Here is a 19614-nt window from a genome sequence, read left to right on the forward strand (position 1 = left end):
GTTATTGAGCTTAACTGCTTTAAAAATTTGAGCTTAAAGGCAATAACTTTACCTAACTCTGATTCGATCTGATCCACTGCTTTGGTTAAAATGCTCATATTTAACTTACTCTGGCCAAAAGGTTTAAACCTCTGACTATTCTTTGACATCTAAAGCTCTAAAAGTGAGTCTTTGGCCTTGAGGCTTCCAACTGGATCACTGGAACTCTCAAGATGTCTCTCGATTGCAAGAGATCATTGCCTTGTGTGCTTTGTGTTATCCAGAACTCAACAGCTAGACGCCGTCACACTCCAGGTGTCAGTTCAGGCGATGCCCTGAGGAAGTCTGCATTCCTCCCATAGGTGGACCCTCAGGAGAAGGCTCTGCTGCTGTCCCTCAGTGATGTCCCCTTTCAACATGAAGCAGCCAGAGTGGCTGTCCCCCCATATCCCTAACAGCAGTTAGGATCCATTCTTCTGGCTGGGGGGTGGGAATGTGACCAGTTAGATGGTCTAACAGTTAGATCAGGTCCTTGTTGGAATGAGAAAAGGGGACGTCTCTCTCTCTCTCTCTCTCTCTCTCTCTCTCTCTCTCTCTCTCTCTCTTTAAGATTTACACAGAGAGAGAGGTCTTCCATCTGCTGTTTCACTCCCCAGTTGGTCACAACAGCCAGAGCTGTGCCAATCTGCAGCCAGGAGCCAGGAGCTTCCCCCAGGCCTTCCCATGTGGGTGCAGGAGCCCAGGCACCTGGGCCATCTTCTACTGCTTTCCCAGGCCATAACAGAGAGCTGGATTGGAAGTGGAGCAGCCGGGACTTGAACCGGTGCCCATATGGGATGCTAGCACTAGGGCAGCTCAACCCGCTATTCCCAGTGCCCGCCTCCAGGGGGAAGCCTCTTTAAGAGTGTATAAGATGCTTACTTCTGTGCAGATGCTGCCTTTAGCAAGACAAAATTCCAATCCCATTCCTGGGAGTGCCCAGTTTTACCATAAGAAAAGCAAGGAGGTAGTGATCAGACCCTTCTGAGTTTCTAGTTTTACCATGAGACTACAAAGATGAGTCACCTATCCCACCCTTTGATGGCTTCTTTGTTTTATCCTGAGCAGAGTAGACAGCCTTCTGATAGATTTTGTCCCCCGCCTTCTGATTGATTGATGGTTAGCTGTGATTCTGTTTCTGCCCTAAAGAGTACTTAAAAGACACCACTTTGACAAGTTTCTCAGGTCTTCCTCTCTTGGAGCTCCCCTCCTGATGCTGTGGCAGGAAGTTTCTGATTTAATAAATCCTGCTTTGCCTCCCCAACACATACGCATGCAAAGAACAAAAGGTAATATGTATGTACTGAGTGCTTAAAACTACCAGCAAATTGTTGAGATTATGTAAGATGCTCACTACTGACTGACTTCAAGAAGATTGTTGTCCAGGGATATTGAGACAAGCAAATACCAGACTAGGAGTTCCATGTCAGCCTGCGAAGACCATAGAGGTGTTTCCTGGCAGAATTTAGCAAGGTCTTGGTCTAGTGCCTCATTGTACCTTTGGCAATAAAATAAAAATACGGGTTGTAGTTAACAAATTTATAATGGTTTGATATCAAAGCCAAGGAATGCATGAGAAAGAAACTTCCTGTTGTCATGGATAGACTAATTCTTATGGGTGTATTTTGATTGCTTTATGGGGGAAACCCTTTTGGACTTCAGACCTATGACAAGTGAAAGTGCCTCTCTGGGATCAGTGTTGTGGCTTAGTGGGTAAAGCCATTGCCTCTGACACTAGCATTCTGTATGGGCACTGGTTCATGTCCTGGCTGCTCCCTTTCTGATGAAGGTCCTTGCCAATGGCCTGGGAAAAGCAGTGGAAGATGGCCCAAGTGTTTGGGCGCCTACCACCCACAAGGGAGACCCAGCTGAAGCTCCTGGCTTCTGCCTGACTTGACCCTGGTCATTGAGGTCATCTGGAGAGTGATCCATTGGATGGATGGAAGGGGATTATCTCTCTCTCTCTCTCTCTCTCTGTCACTCTGACTTTCAAATAAATAAATAAATCAAAAGAAAAAAAGAAAGTGCCTCTCTGTGTGCCAAGAGCAGTGTATTTAAAGGCAGTTAATCTCAGTGGTTTTGAGTACAGGAATATGAGAATGTCTTAGATAGGCCATGGCGACTAGGCAGTCAGGTAGTAATCAGATAGTCAGAGGTAACTGTTAAGTGCCAACTTTTATAACTTCCATTTTCAAAGAAGAACATTGAGGCTTAGAAAAAAGAAGCTAATACAGGTCTGTCAGACTTGGTCCCAGTACTCTGAATGGAAGAGTTAAGGCAGACAGATGCCTTAGAGAAACATATTTCTGAAAATTTCCTCCAAAAAACTTGGCAAGTTTTTTGTTGTGTTTTATTAAGGGAGGTCTTCTTTTGTTCTTTTATGTGCTGATTAATGCTTTAGAGTCATTCCAAAGGAAGCCTCTAGGAATACGGGACTTCCTGTGTTACTCGTAAGTTTGATATGTGTATCTTTTATGTCTTCATATAATTGGCTGATAAAAATGTTGAAGAAGAGATTGCCAGAACTGGGCAGTATTTCAAAATGATCTTGAAAGACCGGAGCTAGGGGCCAAAATCAATAAGACGGAATTCAATGGGGTAAAACTTGGGGAAAATGGAAAGAAACCACCCAGATCTACGTAAGTACAAGGTAGAAAGATCTGATCTGAAAAGCGTGCTTGGTTGACTGTGCTCTCAAAATGAGTCTGGTGCTAGTTACACTCCACCTCATAGGGAGCGGTTCTGAATGAGCTGCTGTGAGTTTCACTGAGCCACTGAACGCACCTTTGCATTTGTGGGATTTACACAGAAAAGTGCGATTAGTCAAGGTGCTCAATCAGCCAGCTCCCACCCTCAGAGTCTAATACATTGTCCTCAGCTTCCTACTGATCGCCTATATTGGTTTTCTGTCTTCATTTCCTTTCCTCCAGGCGTGGAGGACAAGGCAGTGCTTTCTCAACCTCTTCTGCATTCTCCACCATTAAGGAGGAGACTCAGAAAGTATATGATGCTCTGACATCATTACAGAGAAGTGACTAATCAGGAAAACAGTGCTTCAGTGTCTTCAAAGAACTCCCCGATGATCATACGATTCATTGTCTTCCTTAGCACCATGTCATCATGTGAGCGTCCCCTGCCCTGACCGCATTCTCTCCTGTACTCTTGCAAGGCTCTAGCAGGTCTGAGGAATGATGTGATCCTTCTTTTGTTCCGATGGACTGCTTGAGCTCGCCTTTCTGGTCTACAGGAAGCTGTACAGAGTTCTTCATGGACAGCCCTCGCCCTCCCAGACCTTTCCACTCAGCATCAAGCCTGGAGGAAACTGGCAGCCCTGCTATGTACAGCCCTGTCTTCCACGCTGATCTCCCGTGGTGGGGAGGGCAGAGACCAGGCACTCCTCTTTCAGCAGAGCCTCGCCCATAGGTGTGTCCTAGCCCCAGTTCTCTGCCAGCTCCTTTGAGGTTTCCTTAATGATCATGTTCCTCTTTCCCTTCTTTGCAGCCCTGAGCCTTCTTGCGTTGACTTGAGACTCCCCTCTTCATCCTGTCCTACGCCAGGTATCTGCAAATCTTTATTTTATTGTACTCTCTTAAAAAAATTAGTCTTAATGCACATATTATCGTTTATTATTTTTTAAGCGATTTACTTATTTATTTGAAAGGCAGAGTTACACACAGAGAGGGGGAGAGAGATAGAGACCTTCCATCTGCTTGTTCACTCCCCAGATGGCTGCAATCGCCAGGTCTGGACTACGCTGAAGCCAGGAGCCAGGAACTTCACTCTGGTCTCCCCCACGGGTAGCAGGGGTACAAGCACTTGGCCATCTTCTGTTGCTTTCCCAGGCAACAGATTGATTGGAAGTGGAGCAGTCAGGACTTGAACCAGTTCTTATATGGGATGCCAGGATCATAGGCAGTGGCTTAACCTACTGCATCACAACCCTTGCCCCTCTCATTCATTCTTCAGATCACTGGTATGTACATTCTACTGACACTGCTCTCACGGTCACTGCTTGTCGCTCCCCCTCTTCGTGGAGGAACGACACTAAACCCTGCCTAGGTTTCTTATCCGAGTCACGGCACCATTATGTCGCTCCCCGTCTTCGTGGAGGAACGACACAGGACCCTGCGCTGTTCTTTTGTCTGCTCGGCCCTCCCCGGGTTTGCTGCTGGTTCTTCCCGGGTTGGCTACTGACCCTTCCACCTCCGTGGAAGGGCGGTTCCCCCTGCCACTTTCCCCACTTCCGCGGGGGAGCGGCACACCGCCGGCCGGCTCTCTTGGGGGCTGCACAGGTGTTCCTTCAGATAGATGTTCCTGGTGCATGTTGTCTCTCTCCTCCTTTATAGTCCTCTTCCACCAATCCCAACTCTGCTACCCACACGCCGAGTACGCTGCTCTCCTCCAATCAGGAGCAGGTCCTGCTGTTTATTGGTTGAACTGGAGGCAGCTGAGTAGAAGCTGTTTCCTCCTCTCCCAGCGCCATATTGTGGGAGAGCAGATGCATAGAATAAGTCTTCATTCCAGTAACAGTCTAGTCCCAGTTGCTCCCCACAACTGCTCACTTCCTAACTTCCAGAACTCTCTTCAGTGCTAACTTTATTGAATTTCTGAGGCATGTACTCATACTCTCTTTCCTTTTCACAATTCCTATTCCGTTGTCTTCCATTCTATGCCGTGAACATACCTTCTTCCTTGCACCAGCTCCTCTGTCCTGGTAACTTCCCAAATATTCCCCTTCACCAGCCTCTCCTCTCATCTTACAATCTTCCTGGGCCGTTTTACTTACCTATGAGGTTTTAGCCACCACTTATATGTTGGATGATTCCCAAGCCAAAATTCCCAGCCCAGACTTCGCTTCTGAACTTCAAGTTTGACGTGTCTGAAATGGGGCTCCCCTTCCACGAGATACACCTGGCACCCTCTGTCTCCTCCTGACCATGTCTACGTCTTTAGAGAGGGGCATCAGATGGGGCCTTTCACGCCTTCTCCCCCTGTTAGCAATCTCGATTGTTTTTCTTTTCTCACCAGTTCCCTAGTGCTTTTTCTTGTCCACTCTCCCAGCTATAGTTTTATTTCAGATTATCATTGTTTTTGTCTGCCTGGAATATAGAAGCAGCCTCAGAACGGACCCTTGCTGCATTGAAACTCAGCCCTCTTTACTTCACTCCGGGCAAAGCCTTCGGTAATTTCTCTAAAAGCATACCCGTGCATCTCCATCCTTATGGGGATTTCTTCTTTTTCTTTTTTAAAAAATATTTATTCATTTATTTGAAAGTCAGAGTTACACAGAGAAGAAGAGGCAGAGAGAGAGGTCTTCCTTCGGCTGGTTCACTCCCCAATTAGCTGAAATGGCTGGCGCTGTGCCAATCTGAAGCCAGGAGCCAGGAGGTTCTTCTGGGTCTCCCACATGGGTGCAGGGGCCCAAAGACTTGAGCCATCTTCTACTGTTTTCCCAGGCCACAGCAGAGAGCTGCATTGGAAGTGGGGCAGCCAGGACTCGAACCAGTGCCCATATAGGATGACGGCACTGCAGGCGGTGGCTTTACCCGCTACGCCACAACGCCGGCCCCAGATTTCTCCTTTTCACACAGCCTCCAAACTGTCCTATGAGTCTATCACCTTCCTCTCAGCCTCAACCCGGCCCTCCCTCCCCTGCTTCTGACCTAATGCCTTACACTCTAGCATTCAGTAATGGTGCTGCATACAGTTCCCTAAAATGCCGCTCACTCATTCTGCTCCATGTTCTGGATCCCCTCCCACACACTCCCCTACCCCCCCCCCCCATGCCCTTTTCCTCTGCCTCTCCCAACTCTGATAAAGGCTTCCTGGTGTCTCCTCCCGCATCCCTGCCCTACTGGATACTACCAGATATAATTCCCACCCCCTCAATCTACCCCCAGTTCCCGAGTCCAGCAAATCAGGAAACCCTAAGTGCCCAAGGAATATCATCTGTAGACATACGTTGTTCACCACACTGATTTTGTAGATTTATTTTTTCTATAATATTGATTATTTTTTAAATGATGGAAGAACTTTAATATACTCAAGTCAGAAGACTTGGAAGTTTCTAGTCCTAGAAACTCTATTATTAAAATATTGATAGTGGAAATGCTCTCACAGTCTCCTCCCCATATATGCTTACAGATTTTTATATTAAGATGGGGGTCACATCTCATCATTTCAAAATAATGGTATACTTAATGTGCCAGGCACAGGCCCCTTCCTTCATTCAGCTATGGTCTGGTTGGAGAGTCCAACATTAAGCAGAGTCACACAAACCAATGCAAATTACAACTTTATTCTTATTGTTGACAAGTGATAAGGAGAGGCTATGGAGCTGTGAAAATATAAGAGAAAAGGAACTCATCTCCATTGTAGATGAAGATGGAGGGGTTAAGGCCCAAAAGAAGCTAGGTGTTAACCAGCTCAGAGGGACCGCCTATTACTGAGTTTCTGCACTGACATATTTTCCCCTTTAAAGTTTGCACTTAGCAATAAACTACAAACATTTTCTTGGTTAAAAAAAAACAAACTTGCTTATGACATAGAGGTATCCTAGGTATAATATTAGATTATATATATTGCAGTTTAATCTCTCTCCTAACATCAGATATTTAAGTTTCCTACTTTTTTTATGAATGCTGCTGCAATGAATATGTTTGCACATGTATCTCTGTGGATGTCTCCAATAACTTCCCAAGGATGTATCTATACAAGTGGGAGTGCGATGTCAAAGGGTGTGCGAACGAACGTTTTTGCAACTGCCTGCCAAGGTGCTCTCTGGAAGGGCCCTGGCAGGCTGCCTATCCTTCTGCTCACTTTGAACAGGAATGACTGACGCCCCCAGATCCACCAGTCCTGCACCCTCCCTTCCTTTTCAGTCTTCTCAAATTGTGCAAGGGGACTGAGGCTGTGGAAAGTGGAATCTGAAAATATACTTATTTTGGTATAAACGTGTGTGGAATCCATGATTTATAAAATGCATGTTCCCTAGCCATCTGAAGAAACCCTCTAATTATTCAAAACGTGAGATCTCACTGGAGTTTTAGTTTTCATGCCCTTGCTTGCTGTTGAGCAACTTTTTGAAAAATTATTTACTTGAGAGGCAGAGCAACAGAGAGAATGAGGGAAGGAGGGAAGGGCACAGGAGGGAAGAGGAGGAGGAGGAAGGTCTTTCATTCTCCAGATCACTTTTCAGATGGCTGCAACAGCCAGGGCTGGGCCAGGATGCAGCAGGAACCAGGAACTCCACTGGGTCCTCACGTGGTGCAGGAGACTTGGGCCATTCTCTGCTGCCCTCCCAGGCACATTAGTGCGGAACTGGATTGGAAGTGGAGCAGCTGGGACTCAAACTGGCACCCATATGGGATGCTGGCCTTGTAGGTGACAGCTTAACCTGTTGTGCCACAGTGACGGCCCTGAGGTTGAACTTTTAAATAGATTTTTGCCTTTGTAAATTTGTTGTGCTAGTTGCCCATTGTTGTCACCATATCAGTGCTCAAATTATTATTCTCACATTTCAGAAGTGTTTGTTTCTCACTAGGTCACTGAAGGCAGAGGCTCTTTTGGTCCTGTATATTACTTAAAACATAGCAGGTACATCCCATCTGGGCGCTGGTTCTAGTCCCGGCTGCTCCACTTCCCATCCAGTTCTCTGCTATGGCCTGGGAAAGCAGCGGAAGATGGCCCAAGTCCTTGGGCCCCTGCACCTACATGGGAGACCTGCAGGAAGCTCCTGGCTCCTGGCTTTGGATCAGCGCAGCTCTGGCCATTGCGGCCATTTGGGGAGTGAACCAGCGGATGGAAGACCTTTCTCTCTCTCTCTCTCTCTCTCTCTCTCTCTCTCTCCCTTTCCTTATCTCTCTCTGTAACTCTGACTTTCAAATAAATAAATAAAAATCTTTTTTTTAAAAAAAGGAAATGGTTTCAGGAGTGAGAAAATACACAACATGTCTTCAGATGCTCTTGGATCATTACATAAATTTTTATAATTGAAATTGGATATAATAACTTATTACATATATCTTTATAACCGAAACTGGATGAATAAAGGGACATGATTTACTTTTCACCTGTTACTAATTGCTTATAAGTTCGTTCATTCATTCATTCAACAAACATCTATTACGTTCCTAACAGGAGCAGACACCACGGTAGGTGCTGGGAACTCAAAGGCAATCAGGATAGCCACCCTTCCTGCTCTTACGGAACTTACAGTGCAGATCAGGAACAGAAGCGAACTGCCCCCTGTAACACGCTAACTTGTCCAAGGCTGCATTCATCCTAACACAGGGAGGTATTGGGTTAGAAGCATTCGTAAGAAATCACATGTTCATGACAGCGCTAGTAGTGACAGGAACCCTGGCAAAGATTTTGGATAAAAGTTAAGAATAACCAGATGCTGAATTTGCTCACTGATGTTTAAATTTTAGAACTACCCTCTAGAAGCTGTGAAGAATATCTTCATTGGCAAATGTCTTCCTGAAACAGACAAAACCCTTTCTTTGTCATCTTGAGTCTAAGTTCTCTAGTTCTCGTTTTTCCTTTCCAGCGGAGCTGGTGTTACTGTGGTGCGCTGTTTTAGCTGAAGCCTTTTCCAGGGAGTGCTACTGAGTCATGGGCAGCTGTCTCCGGCTCTGCATGACCAAGTGTTAAGGAAGACCTGGTTCAACATAAGGATGAAGAGTAATGTTGATAAACGCGATGGTGGCAATGACCTTGTTATTATTCACTTACTACTTCCCACATGCTGTTTTAAAAGGCTTACATACAGTATTTCACTTAATCCTCTCGAAAATACCTAAGAGGCGTTATAACCCATACTGGAGGGTTTTTCAAAAAGTTCATGACAAAAGTAAACTAAGGAAAAATGATCCATTGACTTCATTTTTTTTCTCCACAAAAACAAGCTTACCTTTTAATTCTGTTTCCCGCTAGCTTTTTGCAGTAGCCTCTTGTGTTGATGACGAAACTGATGATGAGCAAGGCTGAAATACTGGCCCAAACTCCTGCAGTTCGGTGGCAGCAGCACCAGGACTGGAGCCGCAGAGCACCTGTTCCAAGGCTTCTGTTCTCAATTATCGGGCTGTTCTGTCAGCTTTTCATCACTGGGGGTGTTCAAGCATAAACTGGACTGATGCGTGAATGAAACAGCAAAGAGATGAGAATGGGGAGGGGCGCTGGGCTAACATGGATAATTCACGACATTCTTGGTAATGGATCTTGCTGAGAATTTGGTAACAGCCTGTGAGATTTCTCCCTAGGGGAAAAAAAAATGATGTGTGTGCACATGGACGCCATCCACCCCACCACAATGCAAAATTTGGGGGATGCTTGTGAACCCCATAAAAGCATCTCTGGGCCATAGGTTGAAAGTCCTGGCTCAATCAAGAGATGCTTTTGCTCTGAGATTCCATGCTCAGGTTCACGCTTGGAGGCGAATTTGCCTCTTGTTACGGCTGCAGGTGTTGAGATGGTGCCGCTGCCATATGGCACAAATGGAAAAACAAAGCAGAACACTGAACAATTCCTTCCCTCCCAGAAGAAGGAAAAGCCCTCCCCTCTCAGTTTTCCCAGCAGGCCATTGGAGACCTCTCCCTCCTCTGTTCCAACTTCAGGTGCATTTAGAATGACGCAGAAATAGAGACACAACCCTATGCACAGCCTCCACTTGCCTGATTATTTATGACGGGAGCCTGTTCTTCCCCAGCGAGCCCCGTTGCCAATAAAGAAATGAAGGGAGACTGGGGAGGCGGGGCGAGATCGCGGAGGGAGGGTGTCTGCGCGCGGCAGTATTTTTACGTTGTTGATTTCTGGTTCCTGCCTGGCCTGACAGCGCATGTGTTTTCAATCGCAATGGGCACGTGAGCTCAGTATCCAGAGAGAAGCCTGTAGGGAGAAGCCCCGCCCCCCTCCCCAGCCTCCCACTCCTGCCTGCAAGTCTGCGCCTGGGAGCTCTGGAAAACATTCCACAGCTGGCGTGGGCTCTCTCAGTCTGGCTCCCATCTCAGAAACGTATACAGTGAGCACGTGTGCATCGTATGCGCTTTCACTCTCCTTTAAACTTCTCGTTTGGACATTCGGGTTGCAGAAGTTTCCGGGGGGTGATTATGGATCCACATTGGAGTCTCCTATGTCCCCTGGGAAGCCTCTTCCTCTCCTCCAACCCACCCTTCTCCTTTCATGCGTTGTTCCATGCTTGATGGCTTTGGCACCGGTCCTGGGAGCTGGGCAGTGTGCATAGGTTCCTAGGGATTCCTGCAGAGAAGCAGGCTCGCAGAGGCAGGGCCAGGAGCCAAAGGATGTGCAGCAAACAGGTTTCTGCTGCTGAGCCGCGCTTCTGCCCTGCTGTGGATCTCTTCTCTCTCAGCTGGCCTTGGAAAGTCTGTCAACTCCTTTCTCTACCTCCACTCAATTCGTTGCTCCACACGCTGCTGGAGTCACCTTTGTCAAAGATGAAAATGCCAGCCCAAGGCTGGAAACCTCCAATGCTTCCTTCATATCTCATTCTAGACGGTAACCGCCAGGACTTCTACCAGTTCTGGAGCCCCCTACTCTCTGCCTGGCACCTAGCAGTTGCTTTCCGTGCACTTTTTCTGCAAACAGCCCTGCCACGTGTTGTCTACTGTTCTGTGCAGTCTACCAAAGACAACGTTGAGACTGAGAGCTTTTACCTAATGTGATCATGGTCACACAGCGAGGAAGCAAATGTGTCCTGTACGGTTGCACCGGTTATACCCTGCACAACAGCACCCAGCAGGGGAAAAAGTGAGAGCGTAAATCCAGCAGGGTTCCTGCTTGCCAAGCCATCTGTCTCCAAGGGAAGCCGCCTTCTCTAACTTTCTCCAGCGTAGGGAACAACACTTATTCTTCAAGTCTTTATTTGCTTCTACCTGTTCTAGTCCATTTGGTACTGCTAGGAGCTGCTAGAGATGCAGAGATTGTCAAATAGAGCTTCCAGACTCAGACACAGGAGCTTCTTCTGTGTCTCCCACGTGGGTGCAGGGGCCTAAGCACCTGGGCCATCTTCTCCTGCCTTCCCAGGTCACAGCAGAGAGCTGGACTGGAAGAGGAGCAGCTGGGACTAAAACCGGCACCCATATGGGATACCAGCGCTGCAGGTGGAGGATGAACCTACTGCACTACAGTACTGGCTCCAGTGGAGAAATTTTAAATCTTAAGGCAAAGTTTGGTTGAAGGTTCAGGTCACAGTAAATCCACAAAAGCTGTTTATAAAAAAGTTCACCATCAGTAAAATGATAGTCCAGTGACGGCTAAAGGCACTTGAGATTTCTTTAATTATTCCAAGTAGTTGCCAATGGACTGTTAACACATGAGGACATTTCCTTGTGAGTTTGGTGGGCTGTGACGAATTCATTATGCAGTGTGGAAAATGACATACAGCTCACAGGCCTCTATCCAAGTTGCTCCTCCACCTTCGTGTCCTATGTCTTCTCATTTATGATGCCTGTCTTCCTCTTGTCTGGTCCCAGTGATGCAGAGAGACCACAGTGGGAAAGGCCTCCAGATACCTGTGCTAAGCTGCAACACCATTTATGGGCAGGTGTTTCTTACACTTCCTCCCCAAGATTTGGAACCTTAAAACATCATTCTTCTCCCTCTTCACCAGGTTCCAAAGCCTACCCTGTGACCCAGACTATCACATCCATCTCAGATCCACTTCCACCCCACGCCCAGCTCCCTCCACCTCTTCATCCTTTAGATGTCATTGTAAGAAGAACTATTCTGAATGGGACATTTAGTTTCCCACCTGTTCTTGACCTATTTACTACACTGAATCAAAGTACTTTGTGAATGTAATATAGCATCAAATAGTTTTTCAAGGCTAATAAAAAAAAAATCAGTTCCAAATCCTACCTCCCCTCATCTCTAAATCCTGTCCTGAAAAGGTGGTATTTTCAACTCTCAGGTTTTTTCATGGAGTGAAATGGGATGTCGGCACTTACCTCCATGTTTCCTTTTTTTTTTTTTTTTTTTTTTTTTTTTTTTTTTACAGGGAGAGTGGACAGTGAGAGAGAGAGACAGAGAGAAAGGTCTTCCTTTTGCCGTTGGTTCACCCTCCAATGGCTGCTACGGCTGGCGCGCTGCAGCCAGCGCACTGCGCTGATCCAAAGGCAGAAGCCAGGTGCTTCTCCTGGTCTCCCATGGGGTGCAGGGCCCAAGCACTTGGGCCATCCTCCACTGCCTTCCCGGGCCAGAGCAGAGAGCTGGACTGGAAGAGGGGCAACCGGGACAGAATCTGGCGCCCCGATTGGGACTAGAACCCGGTGTGCCGGTGCCGCTAGTTGGAGGATTAGCCTATTGAGCTGCGGCGCCGGCCACCTCCATGTTTCCAAGTAATTTGCTTATTTTTCACTGATTTTTAAATTTTATTGAGTACTCATTTGAGAGCTAGACAGAGAATGAGCTCCTATCTTCTAGTTCATTCACCAAATGCCCACAATGGCTAGGTCTGGGCCAGCATTGATGCTGGGAATCAAAAAAAAACTCAACCCAGGTCTCCCACGAGGGTGGCAGGAACTCGCTACTTGAGCCATCACTGCTGCCTCCCAGGGCCTGTGGTGGCAGAAGTTCAGAGTTAAGAGTCAGAGCTGGGAAGAGAACCCAGGCACTCCAAAGTAGGAATGGGTATCTCAACTGCTGGCCTCAACGCCCACCCCTGCTTAGATTTTCTTTTAAGTTAAGCCATCACCTATTGGTTTTCCACCATGAGAAATGAGAATTTTCAGTTCCCTTACAATCTACCCACTAATACACACATATGTTCTCGCTTTACGTGTCATAATTATTTCACAATTTTGGTTAAACCAATATTAAATTTTTGTTGAAGTATGGTTATATAAATATATAAATGATATATTAATATGTTATATAAATATATAGTAGAACCACAAAATATAATTTAATTCTTCTATTTTATAACATTTTTTTTCCTGGGGTTATTTTTCTTCATTAAACTTTCTATGCGTTATCAAAGTTTTGCTTCCAACTTACAGAGCTGAAAATCTCCTCTCACAGGGTCTGTTGCATCGAGCATACGGTTGGTCCTCTCCCAGTGCTGTCCTTTCTCCTTCTTGCTGCAAATGAACTTGGGCTTTCTCCAGGCTGCTACAAGCTGTTACCCCTGGGACGTTCCACCACCATCTTCCTAGGAATTGGCTTTGCTCTGTTACATAACGTTGTCTAAAATGCTGTTGATTGGGACTAGATTCCTGTATTGGGCCCAACAGACAAAACCAATGTAGTGTTTAGTCATAGGAACTGAACGTTGGTTGGTTCAGAAGGCCCTGTAGCCAATTAACTTGTTAAGCTGTATCCAGTTGACTGGTTGATTAACCAAGCTGTAGCCAATTAAGTTGTTTTCTGTGTTTTACTTAAGTTTTTCTGTAAATGCTGTCTGATGGCTTTGTCGGGTAGGGTTCTTAGAATGTACTCCAAATCACAAATTGTTTGTGTTTCGTTTTTCTTTGCTCCAATAAACCATACTTGACATAATTGGCCACATAATTTTTTGCTTTCAACAGCTCGCGCTCTCTCTCTCTTTTTAAACAGCTCTCTTCTGATTGACATTCCCTTTTTTTTGAATATCTGCTGTAGACTGAATGTTTGTGCCCCACCTAAAGGAGCTGGGGACTTTGGGAAGTAATTCAGTCTTGAAGGTGAATCCCCTGTGAATGGGGCCAGTGTCCTTATCAAAAGGAACCTAGAAATCTCTCAGTGTCTTTGTACCCATGACTGGGCACCTTGTAGAACAAGGACTAGGTCTTCACCAGCTGTGAAATCCGCTGGCACCTGAGCTTGCTCTCCCAGCCTCCACAGTGTGAGACAGAAATGCCTGCTGTTTAGCAGCTCCCCAGTATATAATTTTGTTAATATCGTCCAAGGTTTTGGTGAGGTCTCCTATCTGTTGCAGCCTTCTCTCATTCTGTCTTTTCATGGGTTCCTAATTTTTGCCTCCACTTTAATGGCATTGCAGAAGAGAATATACACTGATAGTGTCCAAGCTGCCCTATGGGACTGGAAGTTGTTTTACCTCCTTCTCACCTTCTGATCTTTAATCTCCCCGTTTAAACACGGCTTGCAGCGGCAGTGACTCCCTTTTGAAGATGTGGGTACTGATAAACTTCCATTTGTTAACTAGGGAGAAAGCAGCAAACTCCGACATCACAGAAATGCAAGTGAGGGAAACTTCCCAGTGGGTTTGGTGTTGGAAATAAGTCAAAGGCAGTGAATTCTGGGTTCCAAGGTGTGTGGTATCATGCCACACAGCCTGGCTGGTGGCCAAGACATTTGAGTTCTTGTTTTAATTAGGATCCTCCTACTGGTTAGCTGTACATCCCTGGGCAGGTGACTTCTCCCTGGGACTCCGTTTCCCTAAAGGAAGGCTCCTCTCAGCTCCACTTTGAGGACTACATTTGGATTCCTTGAGTCATAGTCCTCACCTGAGGAATACCAGGTGCTGGGAAAGAATTCTGGGTGAAGGCCAACACCCACAAACAAGGACCGTGTTCCTATGCAGTTTTACGTTTTCTTGATATTCCTCTGTATACTCTCAAAGGACACTTCTTTCATTTAGGGAGAAAAGATTTTTCTTATGGTCTCTGAGTAATTCTTGGCTTTCTTGTGAAATCATTGTGATCTTTGCTAAAAATATTGTATTGTTGGGACTGGGTGCTTACGCAGCTGTTCTGGCCACCACTGGTGTCTAAGCCTTTGAACGCCTGCTTTCCCAACACATGCCCTGGCGCCTTTTGTGTGCGGATCCCTCTCTTCCTTTTTGCTTCTCACCTCGGCATGTTTCTGTGTTCAGATGGACCGCGATGGTCCACAGGCCGGGTCAATCCTCATCATATGTTCTCCGGTTCCTAATTTCTTTTCTCTCTTTCCATTCACAACTTATTTCAGCTTTTAAATAAAGAGTGGTATTTGGATACAATCGTTTCCTTGATTCCATGTGGATGTTCACTCTCTCTGTTTTGTCTAGGCACACCTAAGCACAAAGCTTGGCTTCTTTAGGAGTTCCCGTGAGAAATCCACTACACCGTGAATACGACTGGAATTTACTCAAGGTTTGGGAAGAGTGGGGGTGCACTGACTGTGGAGCAGGTGACTCTCTGCCACTTGCCAGCCTTCTCTGTCTTTCCTCCTTCCTCTCTCCTCGGTGCCTTACCCCTCTCCCACGGATGGCCGTGGGAAATCCATGTTCTTTCCCAATATGCAGGTGGCTTGCTCCTTTTTTTTTTTTTTTTTTAAGGCTTTGGAGGCAGCTGACTTCCAGGCAGAAGAATAAGAATAGCCTCTCTGAAAACAGAACAAATTCTTTCCCAAAGAAGAATTTAGCAAGTAATGTTTTCCCCATTTTATCATATGTTGCTCTCTGCATTTGCATGTTTAACATGTAACTTAATCTAATGCATGCCTTTCTCTATAGAGTTCTATTAGATGGGGGACCTAGTATGTCTCATTTCTTGCTGTATTTGACATACTGTAGGCAGCTGAATGACTGGTTTAGATAATAGTAACTCAGAGCTGATCAAATTGCTCATTCTGCAGCAAAAAAACACTGTATTTGGCAGGAGATTTAATAGTAGAAGCATCCTGTCTGATGTGAGGGAAGACGGGGAACAGCAAGTGTTATAGTGGATGAACTAGAGGGGTTGGGCTTTTATTTGAAATCCGTAAAGGAATGTCCCAGAAATTTTGAAGGAAATCAAGGTCCATTCATGATCCTTGAATATTTAAAGTATTGGGAGTAGAATAAGTAGTAGTGGTTATTATGGCATTAATTTAGCATTAAATTACTTAATTATCTCAGCCACTGAATAATGTAGATATTATCTTAATTTTCACAGAAAGAAAACTAGAGTACAAAAAGTTTATAAATTACCTGCAAATGTATTACTATGTTGGAAACAAGTTCCAAACTCAGGGAGGCTAGGTCTTTAGCACATACTTTTAAAAAGATTAAGAAAAAATTCTTGCATATTTCTTCTCATTTTTGCTATTGCCAACACTTTTCACGTGTTTGTGAACATCTAGATTTCACTTCAGTGCCATCTTCCTTCTGCACAAAGAGCTTCTTCTCCTAGTGCAGTAAGTATAAGACTGCTGGCATTTTTTTTTTTTTCAATTTGCATTTGTCTTAAAAGATCCTTTAAGTTCATTTTGTGAAAAGATTTTCATGAATTATAAAATTATGGATTAACAGGTGTGATGGAATGAGAAGGCCATGCCAAGGTGGCCGCTGGCAAGGGAGCTCAGTTACTCAGGAATGGCTTTGAAACCCACCTGGCAACGGAACCTGCCTGGCAACAGGCTGTGATTGGATGGCTTTGAATCCCACCTGGCAATGGAGCCTGCCTGGCAACAGGCTGTGATTGGATGGCTTTGAATCCCACCTGGCAATGGAGCCTGCCTGGGTAACAGGCTGTGATTGGTTGGGGCATAGACCGCCTCTTGACCGGATTGGCTGGTCTTGGCTATATAAGCTGTTGTACCAACTGAAATAAACGAGTCTGCAGGCTGCTTGCTTCAAGCCAGCTTTCACCCGACTCCCGACTCCCGGGGTCTGTGTGGTGACTCCACGCCTCTTGCCTCCACCACGCTCCTCCTCTCAGAAACGAATCTACTGTAACATTGATGAGAAATCAACTGCAACAAACAGGTTTTTTTTTTTTTATTGTAAGAGTTTAAAGAAATCATTCTATTGTGTTCTAACTTCTATAGTTTCTGATAAGAACTCTGTGTTAACTCTTATCTGTGTTGCTTCTTTTTTTCACTGGTTGCCTTCAAGATTATTTTATCTTTTTCCCTGATTTCCAACAGGTTGATGGTAATGTATTGTATGTGTTTTAAAAATTTTTTATTTTTATTTTGTTTGAAAGAGAGAGAGATATCTTCCGTCCACTGGTTCACTCCTCAAATGCTTGCAACTGCAGTGATTGAGCCAGGCTGAAACCAGGAGACCAAAACTCCACCAATGTCTCCCACATGGAGGGCAGAGACCCAAATACTCGAACCATTACCACTGCCTTCTGTGGTGTGTATTGGCTGGAAGCTGGCTCAGAAGCAGGTAACAGGTACTTGAACCAGGCACTCTGATGTGGGATGGTGACTTGACTGCTATTCCACACACCCCCACCTATGTATGTGTTTTAATCCTGTTTGTGGTTCTTTGAGCTTCTGAGATGTATAGTTTATCATTCATTAATTCTGGAAAATTCTCATCCATTAGCTCTTCAAATATTTCTTTCTCCCCCTGTTCCTTCCAGAACTCTGATTACACATATATTATTTATTGCCCTATAACTCAACACTCTGTTCTGTAGTTTTATTCTCTTTGATTTTGTTTTTCAGGTTGGGCACTTCTTTGGCCTATTTTTTTCTGAGTTCACAGAATCATTTTTGAGTAGTCTTTTACCAGCTGAGAATCCTGCTCAGAGACCTGGTCAGTTCTGGTTTTGTGCTTTCTGTTTTTAGCATTTTGAGTGGACTCTTTATGAATACTTTACTATTCTCTGCTGAAATTCCCCATCTGTTTATACACATTATTGACTTTTTCTGCTAGTGTTTTTAACATTTTAATCATAGCTGTGCTAAAGTCCCTGTGTGATATCTGGGTTATCTCTGGGTCTGGTTCTGGTGACTGCTTTATCTTGCAGCAATGAATTATTTTATCTTTACTGATTGTGTTTTATGGTTTATTTTTATGGAATGATGGACATTGTGTTAGAAAAATAGTAGAGACTTAGATAAATAGACTTTATGCCTGGAAGTGATCACACCATTCCTGTCAAGCCATTCACGGTGAGACGGAGAACAAATTGAGTCAGCAGTTCAGCTGAATTTGTGCTTTGTTGTTGCTATATTTGCCTACAGTACACTGGAGATTTCAAATCACTGGGCTGCTGCTATCTTGAGCTTAGAACATGTTCTGGGGTGGAGAAGGTTTCTCTCCCCTTCCCTTCCTTCCCTCCCCTCAGTCTCTTCCCTTCCCTCCCCTCCCCTCCCATCTCCTCAGTCCCTCCCCTTCCTTCCCCTTCCCTCCCCTCAGCCCTTCCCTCCCCTCCCTCCTTCCCTCCTTCCCTTCCCTTCCTTCCTTCCCCTCAGTCCCTCCCCTTCCCTCCCCTCAGTCCTTCCCTTCCCTCCCCTCAGTCCTTCCCTCCCCTCAGTCCTTCCCTCCCCTCCCTCCTTCCCTTCCCTTCCTTCCTCTCCCATCTCCTCAGTCCCTCCCCTTCCTTCCCCTTCCCTCCCCTCAGCCCTTCCCTCCCCTCCCCTGCCTCCTTCCCTTCCTTCCCCTCAGTCCCTCCCCTTCCCTCCCCTCAGCCCTTCCCTCCCCTCTGTCCTTCCCTCCCCTCCCCTCCCCTCAGGCCCTTCCTTTCCCTCCCCTGCCCTCCCCTCCCCTCCTCTTAGTCTGTTCCCTTCCCTTTCCCCTCCTACCCTCAGTCCCTCCCCTCTTCTTCTCTCCCCTCAGTCCCTCCCCTTCTCTTCCCTCCCCTTCCCTCCCCTCCCTTCCCTCCCCTCTTCTTCCCTCCCCCTTTCCCTTCCCGTCTTCTTGCACCTTCCAGCAAGTCCTTCCCACTTGTGCTGTTGGAGGTTTCTCTGTGCTTCTTCCCCTCCTCTAGTTGTGGCCCACCTGTGCTTGTTATGGGTATGAGCTCCCAGTGTGGTAATGGAAGTCACCCTTGCTGCCGCCTTAAGTAGACCAATGCACTTGAGCTTCAGATGTGGAATCAGTAACAGCAAACTCTTGTCATTTATCTGTGAGAGTCCTGGGCACTTTAAGTTTCCTGACCCTCTTCCAATGGTAGTGGACTTCCACTTTTTTGCTATTTTTTTTTCTTTTAAATTTGAGAGAGAGAGCTGGCGCTCTGGCGTTTATGCACACGGTTTCAAGTCCTGGCTGCTCCTCTTTTAATCCAGCTCTCTGCTATGACCTGAGAAAGCAAGAGAAGATGGCCCAAGTGCTTGGGCCCCTGCACCCACATGGGAGCCCAGAAGAAGCTCCTGGCTCCTGGCTTTGGATTGGCCCAACTCAGGCCATTGCGGCCATTTTGGGAGTGACAGCGGATGGAAGACCTCTCTCTCTGTCTCTCCCTCTCTGTCTATAACTCTGCCCCTCAAATAAACAAAAAAATTGAGAGACACATGTGCAGATACATACACACATGTGCATGTATATGCATACAGAGAGAGAGAGAGAGAGAGAGAGAGAGAGCGAGCTAGTGCGAGCCATGATGGCTTGATTGGGCTGAGGCTGAAGCCAGGAGCTAGGAATGAGATCCAGGTGTTCCACATAAGCAGCAACAGCCCAATTCCTTAAACCATCACTGCTGTCTCCCAGGCCTGCATTAGCAGAAAGGTGGAGTCAGGAGCCAGAACTCCCTAATACGGAACATGGGTGTCTTAACTGCTAGGACAAAGCCTGGCTCTGTTGTCACTTTAGGACCCTCCAGGGACAGTTTCCTTTGTCTATCTCTCCCTGGTACTGGAGCTGAAAGCGGCTCCTGCCCTTCCCCCAGCGGTAGAGTGCCCTTGCCTGCTAATGCAAGACTCATGGTAGAGGCAGGGGAGGTC

At 46.1% G+C, this 19614-nt stretch overlaps 1 long non-coding RNA gene across 2 annotated transcripts; it reads right to left on the reverse strand.

Annotated features, from left to right (window-relative positions):
• Nucleotides 1-6300: 6300 nt before the first annotated feature.
• Nucleotides 6301-13170, reverse strand: LOC127491477 (uncharacterized). Of its 2 annotated transcripts, none has more exons than XR_007920184.3 (3): nt 13033-13170; nt 8933-9277; nt 6301-8680 (listed from the first exon to the last, which is right to left on the reverse strand). It is a non-coding gene; the product is annotated as an uncharacterized LOC127491477 (long non-coding RNA). The 2 variants fall into 2 exon arrangements; XR_011385026.1 differs by lacking the exon at nt 13033-13170 and adding an exon at nt 9693-9832.
• Between the last annotated feature and the right edge of the window lie 6444 nt (nt 13171-19614).

This window comes from Oryctolagus cuniculus, chromosome 1 (assembly GCF_051225735.1).
Source record: "Oryctolagus cuniculus isolate XC-2025 breed Fujian yellow rabbit chromosome 1, ASM5122573v1, whole genome shotgun sequence".
NCBI lineage: Eukaryota > Metazoa > Chordata > Mammalia > Lagomorpha > Leporidae > Oryctolagus > Oryctolagus cuniculus.